Source organism: Astatotilapia calliptera, chromosome 7 (genome assembly GCF_900246225.1).
Source record: "Astatotilapia calliptera chromosome 7, fAstCal1.2, whole genome shotgun sequence".
Classification (NCBI taxonomy): domain Eukaryota; kingdom Metazoa; phylum Chordata; class Actinopteri; order Cichliformes; family Cichlidae; genus Astatotilapia; species Astatotilapia calliptera.
In genome coordinates, this window is record NC_039308.1 from 58,931,373 (window position 1) to 58,945,409 (window position 14,037).

Consider the following 14,037-nt stretch of genomic DNA (forward strand, 5'->3'; position numbering starts at 1 on the left):
GCTGTGACAATACACAACCTGGCACAGGACATACCATGACATGAATACCGCAGCATACATTCACAGTCCTGTGATGATATGCTTAGCTAAAGTGCATTTGGCATTTAGTGATAGTTCACCGTCCAATGATCTCATTAAAACCCTCTAAGCCTAGGACTAAAGATTGTCTCGCAGATTTTGTTACAGTGATTGATAGTGCCATTAAGTTTCCTCCCTGTGCACTTTTTCTGGAAACTCAACAGCGAACTGTATTCCCTGTATCGATTAACATTTAACACTGACATTATTTTACTTCATATCTGCTAATCTATACTTGTCGGAAAAGGTAAAGATCATTGATTATTTGCCAAAAATAATCGAATTAATTGATCAGGAAGAAGAGTAGAAATAGATTGCACCTTTGCCTTAAACTCTGCCTTTAACCTGCCTAACTATCTAAAGAAATGCAGTTGCGTACGTTTACAGAAACCAAAATGTAAGCACACCTTCTAGCTATCTAATAATAAACGAAAAGTCAACCCATGCCTCGGTGCCTTGTTCTGCAAGTCACAATGAACACGGCAGCCCCAAATTATGAACATTTTTCTGAGTCATCAAATAACAGCTGACAAGCTCAGCTAGATCAATGCAGGCAGGGAGCTAAGTGTCATGGAGTGACAACACACATAGAATGTCAGGGACGATTTTGAGCCAAATGTATCATTTGTTGCCAAAATGTGGGTGACCTAACAGTTATCTAATGCTTCACACACAGAGACAGAACATCTGAGCTGTTACTGCTGTTCCGCTAAGGTTTAGATCCAGCAACTATTCAAATACATCCATAAAAAGCAAATACCATGCCTTATTTAAATTAACCATGGTAAGGAGTCTATGAATGTTTGAATACACCTGTGCACATGGCTTTAAAAAAAAAAAAAAAAAATCGGGGTCACTTCACAGCTTTAGGTAGGCACACATTTTAATGGTGAGAGTAAATCTAAAAATATTGAATAATTCTGATGCTTGAGTAAAGAACAGCAGTTAGATAAGGTTTATGTAACATAACGGGGTACTCTCAACCAGGGGCCAACCAGGGATTGAGGAAAAAATATAAATTTGGGCCCCACCACTTTAACACTGTAAATCATACCAACACTAAAAATATAACACTGTGCAGACATAGATCACTAATTTGCTTAGATAAATGGGGCGATTGTGGCTCAAGAGTTGGCAGTTCGTCTTGTAATCAGAAGGTTGCTGCCGGTGTTGTGCCAAAAAGTGATTGTCTGCCAAAAACTGATTTCCGGTATTTGCCAAAAAGCGATTGCTCATATTTAAAGTGGTATAAGTAACTTGTTGGGCTATAATATGTTAAACATATGTCAAATGCATCCCTTATGGATGACATAAAGTCATCTTGAGCCACAAACAACATTCGTGTAGCAAGATACAAGCCGCAAACAGTTTTTGGCAGCGACTTTTATATAACCTTTATTTATGCAGTAAAAAAAAAAATCTCATTAACATTAAAAATGTATTTTGTAAGAGTAAGTTGCCCAACAGGACAGCAGAAATGGCAGCAAATATTACAATAGTTCTGTAAAAATATTTTAAGTGGGGATAAAGGACCGGATTGGTTATGATGTAAGTACAAGTTGTAAAGATACTTAAAAAACAGATATTTTTTTAATTCTTTATGTAACCCCTTTGTATCCCCTGTTCACCGAAGTCTATTTACGAACATACGTAAAGATATTACACATAAAAAAATACACAGAAACACTGGAAATCAGTTTTTGGCAGACAATCACTTTTTGGCACAACACCGGTTCAAGCCCCGGCTCGGACAGTCTCGGTCGTTGTGTCCTTGGGCAAGACACTTCACCCGTTGCCTACTGTTGATGGCCAGAGGGGCCGATGGCGCGATATGGCAGCCTTGCTTCTGTCAGTCTGCCCCAGGGCAGCCGTGGCTAAAACTGTAGCTGCCTCCACAAGTGTGTGAATGTGAGAGTGAATGAATAGTGGAATTGTAAAGCGCTTTGGGTGCCTAGAAAAGCGCTATATAAATGCAATCCATTATTATTATCATTATAAAAAAACGTTTTAAAAAATCGCTTAAGGTTGATGAGATATGTGCAAGTTTTTTGTTTACATTTTAATATTTTTCATTATAACATTATTGATTTTCTTTTGTTTGTTTTTATATTGATTGGTACCGTACACCAAATGCAAATAGAAATGAAGTATAAAATAAACTTTTGGATAAACGTTTAAATTCTCAAATATAAAAAAGTGTAAAGAAAATTAATATTGCTTAAACATTTTTATTGATATTATTAGGTATTGGTAAATACAGCTTTAATAACACTTTGGATATCCATTTTCAAGCAAAGCATAGTTAACTAAAATATGTCCCTGAATTTTATTCACAAGCTCACATAAGAGAACTCACCTCCTCCTTCAGATATCAGTGGGGCTGGTCCTGTGTCAGAAGTATACGTATGGAGAGATGGGAGAGAGACAGCTAATCCTGAGCCAGAGGTTCCATTTGCCTGGCCTGGCACCGCATGTTGGCTAAACTTGTAACTGGTTGTTAGGAATGAAGTAAGCTAACTAATAATAGGAAATTCAAGTCATTTCTTTCATGTGGACTTAGTTTACTGTGAGTTTAATTTCCAACCTGCCTTTTCCTTTTCTTTTTTAAAACCCAGACTTTAATCTGAGCCATGCTGTTGTCCTCCTGGAGAGGTTTCGTTATAGCACTCGGCGTCTGCTAGGGGCGCGTGCACCTGGACCAGACCATATCATGAAATAGAAAGGGGGGAGGCGGGGTCAGAGGCTGACTGGATTTTGTGAGTCGTCGAAAAACGTAAGTAAATAATGTTACGAATCAAATTAGTCTATAAGTACCCTGTGAAGCAAACAATATTTTATGGTGATAGGCTAATCGTTTAAAAAAGGACTAATTGATCCATGGAATCGAGGTATTTACTTGTTCCCTGAGTGCTGTTAGGGATGTGTGATTGAAACTTAGATATTTATATTTTTGTTTCTTTTAGTGATTAATTTAAACTTCTTTAAATATATATTTATTGGGCTGTTGTTATTTACTTTTCAGCATATAAGTAAATAAATAAGTCCGCAGTTATTATTCAAGAAAAAATGCTTTGCTTGCTAGATATGTCCAAAATATTTAATCTGATCTAATTTGTACATGAAAGATGTGAAGCTTTTTGCTCTAACTGCTGAAAATTGACAGAGAATAATTTAACAAGATTAAGAGCTGTGGAATTTTTTAAACTTTATTTATTTTACTCGATGGTTATTTGTTTTATAAATTCCTGGTAAACGTTGCTACTTTCCTACCGTTTGATCTAACCAATATGCATGCCACTGCGTGGCAGCCGTCATCTTAGTAACAACCTTGCTAATGAGAAGTGACAGCTGGCTGTGCAGTAAGACAACATGCAAAATATCAGAAGAAACCATTGTATGAAGTTGTATCAAATTGCAACTGTCACTAATTTAAAAAATTAGAACTGTGTCTGACTTTGACACATATGTGTTATTTCATTCTTAAAGTGTAAGAATATTAACAGTAAAAACTAATAATGTGATATCAATTCATTCTAGAACAACAAAGTGCATTTCATTAAATAAATTAATTACTTTCAGCTAGTCTTATATTGAAACGACTGTGCAAAATGACTAAACCCCTTCATCATTTCCAAAAACAATTATGACATTAACACTGAGGATTTGTTTACTTCACTTTAATCTTCACTTTAAGGTTAGCTGACCAATCGATGCTAACCTGTTGATTAATATTCCCAAATAAGTGTAAAATGTCCAAACAGTCAGCATTAGTAATTGTTTATCTTGCCTTTGAAGTTGAAATTAGCTAATAACCTTACCAAGTAAAAAAAGAGGCTATATCTGAAAGGCATGTAGAAATGAGAGTTGTTGATGGACCCACTCCCCACCAGAATAAGAGCAGAGGCATTTTAAATTTGAAAAGCCAGTGGATAACATCACTGAGTTAATTTATCACCAGTTTAATTCTTAGGTGAATAAAAAAAAAAAGGAGAAAACTAATGCAGCAATTATCCCAGATTTTTTACAGGATCTTCCCGGAAGAACTGTTTTAGTTGCATATTACCATCCAGCAAATCTAAAGATATGTTTTCCCATTATATTACCATTACTTCCAACTGGTGCCAGCTGAAGAAATCAGTTTGAATTGCTGATGCAGTCACAGTTACCTCACTACGTATTTTTCATATGAATTTTTGTTCTAATATTTGGTATTTCTTTACCAATATTTCTGCATCAATACTGCAACAGTAAAGTCTAAACATATCCACAAATTCCTTCTCATTTATAATAATACAGTGTCTACGAAAACATCCCAGAATGAAAAAGATATAACGCCGCAGCCGGGTGAGCTTGAAATAAAATAAATAAATCAAAGTTTAAAAAACGGATCCTTCTTCACAGTTGACTTAGCATTCTGTTTTCCCTGAGGTTGAAGGTGGTTTGCTCTAAAAGATTCATAAATATAAAATTCACCTTAGGAAGTGAAATAGCTAACTGTCTGTATACCGTACACCCTACAGCTTAAGTCATTGATCTCCTCTTCCTTCAACTTACTGTCAGATCAAAGAGACTAAGTTGGAAAAATACAAATGTACTAGCCTCTAAAGATTTTGAATGCACGGTATTGTTTCAAGCAGGTGACTGGGTGTGTATCTGTGATATTGTGCTCAAGAGTGTGACAAAGTAAAACAGGAGAACACATGAATACATCTTTGTATTTTAAGATGATGCCAAAGGGAAAGGCTCCAGCATCCCTGCGATCCTGATAAGGATAAGCATGTCTGGATGGATGGATGGATGGATGGATCATCCCAAAGTCAATAATTCCCAGGTGTTACCTGTACATAGTTTTATAATACCTATGCCAATATTACAAAAACAAGAAAGAGGACATTCCAAAAATGAGGTTTCCAGCTGTTATCTTGTAAGCATACTTGCACACAAAATATTTATTTTGAATTTTGAATATCCTTTTTACTCAAAATGAACCAAGAAAATCAAATCTACCATTAAATGGAGAGATTACAGATGTGGCAAGCTAAATATATTACAACAACATTTTCTGTGCCATCAAAGCCTGTCCACTGTATTGATACAGTGAATTCAACATTCAGCACCGTCTTATTCAAAGCAATGCACCTCGGTCTACATACTCTGAAGAAAAGCCTGATGCCACTGCCTTAGTTCATGCTTACCAGAGCAGAACAATGAGAATGAATGACCTTGACTATCAGATGTAGACATGGGGTTATTGGAGGGTCATATATAAAGCATGTGCTTGATTCTGCCAGCGATTATAATTGCCTTGGGCCTGAAGGCAGCCTGCAATGAGGTGGGTTGCAGGAGAATATGATGCCATTTAAACACAATAATGACCATAGTACAATGCCCTCTCAACTATCTCATAGCTACTCAAATGATTGAAATTCACACCATGTCACATTAGCATATCAAGCCTTTAGTATTCAGCTAAACTCTGGCTGCATAAAGCAACAGAGGGCAGAGGTTTGCTCTCTGAGTGGTTAGTATATGGAGACAGATGGCTTTGAGAGCCCAGTGTTAGCCTTGGCTGCAGAACCCCGACAACAGATCTTGTGATGTGGCACATTGGTCCTTTGCTGCTCATTTAGACACATGGGACCACTAAGATAAACACGGATACAGACATTCCTCTGTGCTCCCTTGGCAGTGTGGGCAGCACACTGGGCAGTTGTACAGGACACCTCCACCCCACCAATTCACCTCCTTTCCCCTCTTGTACTCGATTCTCTCTCTGATTCGTCATCTCTACAGATCTGTGCTGAACCATTGCCCAGAAAGCAGTGCAAAGACAAGATGTGTCTAAACCTTTGTACCTTTCTGCTGATATGAACTACTCAGTGTACTCACAAAAAGAGTGTGGAACATGAAGTTGTCGTGCTTGTTACACTAGGATGCAACCTTGAGTTGAATAAGTGGTTAAGATACAGATGGATCACATTTGGTTGTTTCTATGCCAACTCATGCTTCTTCTCATCCTGTCTATCACCATGACGGAGAAATGGCTCCAACTCTGCTCTGATGAGGGCTCTTCCATTTCCTTAATTGCACTTTGTGGAGTTGAGGAGTGAGGAGAGAGGAGATGCAAATGGAGAGGAAATAAATGTGTGCGATAGTCTGAAGTTAGTTTTATCGACTGGTGAGCTTGAAAGATGAATGAATGGATGCTGCACTTCCACAATTGCATCTATGCATGTGACAGTTTCCCATAGAATTTGAGGGATCAGTAGATGACATCATAAATCTTGGTTTTATCACATTGTGTGTGATATATCAAACATAGTAGAATATACCATAGATTCTATAAACTATAATATTAAATGGCACAGTGGAACAATATGTGTGTATCAATTTTCTTATTTAAAGAAATACATTTAACTTAAAATTGGCACTAGGGAACTGATGGTTTGCCATTTGACTGAAATTGCTTCTTGTAAAAAACAACTTATACAGTTACAGAGATGGTAGTGGTGTGTGATACTGCAATTTTTGGTATCAATCAGATGCCAAGTAAACACAGGACCAGTATTGCCGATACCAATACAGATAATTCAACTTATGATGGTAGTTTATCTAGGAGAGAGTGGCGTGTCATGATTTATGAGATTAATCGTCATCAATTTGCCAACTCTGAACACATTTTAATGACTACTAAATCACTTTCCAGAATAATTAGTTAACACAATAAGACACACCTTTTAGCTAACTTGTATTTTTTGGAGACCTGGATTGTATGTGTCTGTCTTTGTCTCTGACCTGATGGTCTGGGTCTGGGTCCATCCGAGGGATTTACTTCCTCCTCTCTTCATTTGTTTTGCTGCTTGTTCTCGTTTCACGGTCTTTCATTTCTTTATACACATTGATGGTGTTGCAACAGTAGAGAATTTTCTTCCAGCACACTTCACTGTTTGCTTTCATCTACAGCTGTAAACTTCTTCTGAACAATGCTACGCTTCCTCACATGTCAAAGCTGAGTGCCGCTCAATCACATGAGTGTCAGAACAAACTGTGGCTACATGAGAGGAGCAGAGTTTGCACAGACGTGTCTATTTTCAGATCACTGGGAGCAATGCCCTGAACTTAGGGGAGAAAAACAAAGTATCAGCCTGATTCTGTATATTATACCATAGTCCTATAAGTTATATTTGAATCTAAACTGCTGACTGTTAATGGATGGATTAAGGATATCGTTTTGGTAAAATAACTGAAAATTAAGAAATGAATTGTTAAGTAATTGCTTCTTAAAGTTAGTTTCAAAAAGTGAACAACCTGTATTTTTCTGATATTTCTGTCATTTTCTGTGAAGCAAATTATGGCTTAAAAGAAACCAAATTACATCAAAGTCACACTGATATATTACTGAATGTCAGCGTGGTCCTGTGCTGCACCAGATTTGAAGAGGCATGGTTTACTAATACATATAAAAAAGAAACTACAACAAAAAAATTTTTTTGTAGGTTTTATAAAAACAAGATCTCATGAATATCCTTAAAAATATAATCGAGTTATTGTAATTACCACGGAGAAGTCATGAGTCACCCTCATGTCTTTATATTTTACTTTCAAAGAGATATACTATCTTGTAGTATGGCTATAAGAAAATATGTAGACACACTACAAGCAAAGTAATAGTTCCCCAGGCTTTCTGAAGGTCTTCCAAAGTTTTCTTTGGACATTGGCTTTCTTTTCACTCACTTTTAGTCTAGTCCTTGTACCTGATCATTTTCAAAGGAATGTTTTGTTTGCTTGTTTGTTAAGCCACTTAAATGAAAATAACTCATCTGAAGGCCATGTTCTTCGGAAATAGGAGAAAATACAGTAAAGTCCTAACACAGGACCTGAGATCTGGCGAGCTGATCCATCTGCTTTTTGCTGAAGCCTCATCTAAAATGGTCTCTCTAGAAGTGTGGCTGTCAAGAAGCCATGTATATAGGGAGGAAGTCAGGAAGGTAAAAAAGTGTCTACTGTTCAGCCATCCATAAACCATGGTAAGAGCTCTGTCATGCTTTGGGGCTGTATGTCAGCCAGTGGGGTTGGGGATCTTGTCAATTTTGATCCACCATGCAATGCCATCTGGGAAGGGTCTGATTGGCAGCAGTTTCATGTTTCAGAATGACAATGATCTCAAATACACAACCAGGACAGTAAAAGTACATCTGGATGCAGAAACACACAATGGTAAATGGACTGATTCTTATATAGCGCTTTTCTACTCTCCCAGAGTACTCAAAGCGCTCTATAACATATATATAACCCTCATTCACCACTTGTACAAGCACTTCTATACACAAGTGCAAACTAACCTGCATTCACACGCATTCACACTCCGATGAACGCATCGGAGTTTGGGGTTAGTATCTTGCCCAAGGATACTTGACATGCAGACTGGGGAAGCTAAGGATCGAACCACCGACCTTCCGATCAGTAGGATCATGGATTGGTCTTCCCAGACCTCAACAGTATTGAAACAGTGTGGGAGAGTTGGTCATACCAAATACTGACTTTCAAGCTTGGTAGAACTGTACACTATCACTTTTTTATGTTTGCACTTCTCAATAAATTATTGCACCTATTTTCTATTTTCCCATTCAAATAAAAATCAATTGAAGGTGGCCCAAAACATTTGCACACTAGTCTATAGTAAATGTATAGTTACATATAAACATTTCACACAGTTTAAAACTGACTCCAAACTGAACATCCCTTCAACAAGCTCTTCCAATTTAAGACCAAACAATACAGCAGCCTCAGTCCTTTACATTTTAGTGAATGGGCTACTCCTTCATTACAGTTTCAATTATAGCTGGCGTGTTGCATTATTTCTCTTTACTGGTTCTTTTGTCAATGGGTTGGATGTAAATGGAGTGGGACAACTGTGACTGATCTGTGAGCACACGCATTGAGAAGGTTAGTGTTAGCAGGGAGTGTTTATACTAAAGATATTGATCAGTTGTTGTGATGTCAAGAGAAGCAAGCATGACAACAAGACACATTGATCACAGCTAACTGGGGAAACACTGTATCAGATGACATCTTTCCTCTGTGAGGTTTATATTCCACACACAACCACTCAAAACACAGACGCGGAGAAAGAAAGAATTAATGAATGGAGAAAGAAAAGGAGCATAAAGAGCGAACAGCATGCAGATGAGGAACACAAGGGCGGAGAAATGGAAGGAAATATATGACTTGCACCTGGCAGGAAGAAATTAATTGTTTATGAAGGTGGAGAAAAAAATTGAACAAATAATGGAAAAGAAACCAAGTAATATAAAGTCAGATAACAGGATTAGAAGAGAGATGGGGCTCTGGTTGCTTGTGAATATGTGGCTGAGGATGAAGATAAAGGGCTAATAAATATGGAAAATGTGTTGCTTAAATTTTTTTAAAATAACAGAGGGCTGACGGATAGAGTGTCAAAAAATGAGAACCGGAGCAGAAATGAAAGTGGCAGCTTTTAGAGGGAAGCGGGACGAACCAAATCACAGAGTTCATCTCCTGGCTTTAAACCGATCCAAGTGTCTTCCTCTGTTAATCCATCATCAACTGTTCTCACATCCATGCTGCCAGGCTGGAATCTGTGTAGTCCTCGGTGAATAAACAACCTGATAAATGAAGGTCAGACCCAGAAAAAATGCCCAGGCTCACAACTGTTGCTGTGTGGCCAAAGGGGCCCATGTTAACCATTTACTCACTTTGCAATATTCACTGTGTTTAAACAGCCATTTTCCCATCTGTGTTGTCACTTCATTTCATATTTATTAAGGAGCTTGGATTAATTAATGCAAAAGAGATTCAATTTTGTGTTCATCTTGTCTCCGACACACTGAAGTGTTTCTGATAGCCCGTTTTGAGAGGTGAGAACAGCTGGTGGTGTAAATAAATTGGACTGTACTTTTTTCCCCCCTCTGTGTGTGTTTGTGCCTGTGTGTGTATTGTGCACAAAGATAGAAAAGTGGTGTTACTGTTTGGCTCAGTGTTCAGTCATGCAGAACACAGAAACAGCAATCAAACAGAAAGGTAGGAACAAACCACCATGAATACACCTGCTGTCACACATTTGACTAGATTTCAGTGTCTGGCCCACATCAAGGATGTACTATGTAAATATATGTAGCAACCTGACAGTATGGTTGGCTATGAAAGAACCCTATTCATGTGGGTTGTGAGTTTAGCAAGCAATACAGACTGTTGGTCATCTTGCTTTTTAAGTTTATTTTATTGTTTAGTTACATGAATAAAGTCTATTTTTCACTTTGTGGTGAACAAAGCATTTTGTTGAACCTTTTCCAGATCAGTTGCATTTCACATAAAAGCAAATCAGTGGTTTGCAGAAAAATGCATAAAAGGGGTGCCTGCAGATGAGCCTGGACCCCTCTGAGAGCCACCTGAACTGAATTTAGAGATGAATTAGAACTGATTAAACTAATTAATAATAATTATGCTCTATGAACTATTTTAAAGGTTCTCTTAGTTCTTAGTTCTTACAAGAGCTTCAAGAATGTATGCTCGTTTTTCCTGAGCAAACCCACCGTCACTGTAAGCGCTGACCTGAACCAACTCTGACATGGTTGTCACTAAAGGCTTTTACGCAAGTCTGTGCAAACTCTTAATGACACATTCAAATTCAGTTACATGCACTTATGCAAACACACACACACACACAGTCTCTTGCTACACCAGTAATAATTGCCTGATTAGGCTTATCACCAGCATCAGACTTCAACGCATCACTACAGGGAACATAGACAACCATACCCATGATGATGATAATGGAAATGGAGAGTACTTATCACCAACCATGAAAAAGACTGATTGCAGTCATTATTAGTTATGATGACTCAGACTGATTAATAATTTAAATAATCAAGTCGCTCGATCTTGGTGGATTACGATCTTTACTCAATATATTGTCATTGGTTCGAAATCATTTCTTTTGTAAACCATGTCCAAGTGTTTGCTATTGGCTGTGGAAAAATGGGATTTGAGTGTTATTCAGCGAATCAAACAAATTCAATACATGGTTTCAGCTTTAACTCAAATCAGCTTTTCTACTGACCTTTACTTGCAATGCGTAGAAAATGTGTGTATGTGTGTGTGTGTTTTGCGTCTCCACTGACAGATCGTTAAAGTAGCTGGGCCAAATGATGTGCTTCCTCATTAGCCTCATTATGCTGAACCCTTGTTTTGTTAATTGACATAAAAACAAACACTCGCTCATGAAAGAGGAGCTGCCAGTAATCTTCTGTCTCCACCCCATGTTTTTGTTTTGGTGTGTGTGTGTGTGTGTGTGTGTGTGTGCGTGTGTTGTGTGTGTGTGTGTGTGTGTGTGTGTGTGTGTGTGTGCTTTGTAACTGAGAGCCAACAGACTGAAGATTCATACTTTGTATAGATCTGTCATTCATCCCAAATTTCTCTTCTTGAATTTCATTCATACAAAAAGCAATAGCTTACTGGATGCGTGTGATAGTTGGACTTATTTTCTAAGGTAACCGTTCAGAGCTTGGCTGAGCCACCTTTCAGTTGAAACAATTTCAATTTCAGGTTATGTGATTGTATTACGGGGGGACAAAAATACAAACACAAGCATTTATGCTCCTGTGAAGCTGAGAGTTAGAAGTCACAGGTCAATATGTCAAATTGTGTTTTTTCTTGAATGAGAATCCCCTTAACATAAGGTGGAGAAGCATGGCTACTAGTTTCCATGGAGACCCTGCAGCTTTTCTGTTAGTTTCATATCTAGTGCAAATGACCCCGAGTCTTTCTCTCACACACAGAAAGACCCGATCAATACTAACTATCAGCGCAATATGAAAGTGAGCGTTGTAATGATTGCTGAGTGGAAATAAGTGATCACTTGCACCACATAAATACCCTCTCAGCACTATACAGAAACACCTATACTGTCTGCCATATATTCTATACGAAGATTTGCACATTTTTGTTATTGACACTGATGCGAATTTCTAGATATGACTCCTGCCCCTAATCAAGTAATGTCTCTAAATAGCTTTTTTACTTTTTCTATATCCCATTTCTCCCTTTCAAAAAACAAAACAAACAACAAAAAAACCCCTACATTGCGGCAGACTGAACTCACATTTTGAGGCTTCAAAATGGGGGTTTGAGAAGCAATGTGTGGCATCATATTGGCTGGTTATACACAGTCTTTGGCTCTGCTACACAAAAACTGTGGAAAAATGGTTCAATGAACACAACAAAGAGCCCAAGGCATTGACTTGACCTCAAAACTCCCCAGATCCCAATCCAATTGAGTCTCCACAGGGTGTTCTGGAGCAAGTCAGATCCACCACCCTGCCCTTCAGCCAATAATACTTAATTTATCCAATCACAGTTCTATCCATTTGTAGAATTATCTGCCCAGGAGATAGTGCTTCCACCTAGCCCTACAAAATCCTAAGTGCATGGTGCTTGACATGGATGACGTTGTGTCAGTGGAACGCTGAATACTGCAGACAGTGGCTGCAGTGGTTACTTTTCAGCTTCTCTTTTAGTTTTTCGTAACTTAAAACTTTGCTCTTCTCTGTAGGTGGCAGATGGACAAACAAGAACACAAGCAAGTGTAGCTCGCAAACCATTTGTGCCACATATACAGTTAAGACCACTTGAAAAATGGCAAAAAGAAAATCATATTTTGTATTGTTGGATCTTAACAAGATTCCAAGTAGAGCTTCAATATGCAAGAAGAAGAAATGGGAGTGAGACAAAATATTTTTTTTGAGCACGCAGTTTATTGAAAACTACACTTAAAGTGAAACAGGCTGTTTTACAGCTAATCAAAAGTTTAGGACCACGTGCCTTTAAAAGGCAAAATCTGTGCAAAAATGTGGATTCATTGTCTTTTGTGTCAGGTATTCACACTGTCATGACGTTCTGAAGGCAAAAAAACTTTCCCTTTTTGAATGTGGTCAGATTGTTGAACTGCATAAGTAGCATCTCTCACAGCTCGGCATCGCTGCTGAGGTGGGAAGCAGTAAGACAGTCATTTGGAATTTCTTAAATGATCCCGAGGGTTATGGAACAAAAAGTCAAGTGGAAGACCCAAAAACATTTCACCAGCAGTGAGCCAGAGGATCCAACTGGCTGTCCGTCAAGACACCCGATCATCCACCCAAATTAAGGCCATTACTGGTGTCGACTGCAGCCCCATAACCATCAGACGGCACCTGAGACTGAAGGGCTTCAAAAACAAAAAATGTCTTCAAAAGCCTTCTTTCCTTGACCGCCACAGAACTTTGGACTTTTCAAGAGTGCACCAAACATGGGACATTGAAAGGCTGAAGAAAGTTTTATTCTCTGATGAGAAAAAATGTAACCTTGATGTTTCTAATGGTTTCCAGCATTACTGGCATGACAAACAGATTCCACCTGAGATGTTTTCTACGTGCCACAGTGGAGGGGGAGCCATAATGGTCTGGGGTGCTTTTTCCTTCAGTGGAATGATGGAGCTTCAGGAGGTGCAGGGGGGTCAAACAGCCACTGGCTATGTCCAGATGTTGCAGAGAGCATCCCTCATGACTGGGGGTCCTCGTCTCTGTGGTAATGATTCGATTTTTTAACAGGACAATGCTACAGTACACAATGCCTGCACGACAAGGGACTTCTGCCAGGAGAATAAGATGACTCTTTTGGACATCCTGTATGTTTCTCTGATCTAAATCCAATTGAGAACCTTTGGGGATGGATTGTAAAGGAAGTTTACAAAAATGGACAATGGTTCCAGACAGTAGATGCCCTAGGTAGGTGCGGCTGTCTTCACTACTTGGAGAAATGTTCCCACTCACCTCATGGAAACGCTTGTGTCAAGCATGCCGCAGTGAATTTTTTATTTATTTTCAAGTAATCTTAAACTTTTTGATCAGGACTGTATCGGACACTGGGGCATCTGAAGCTGGTCAC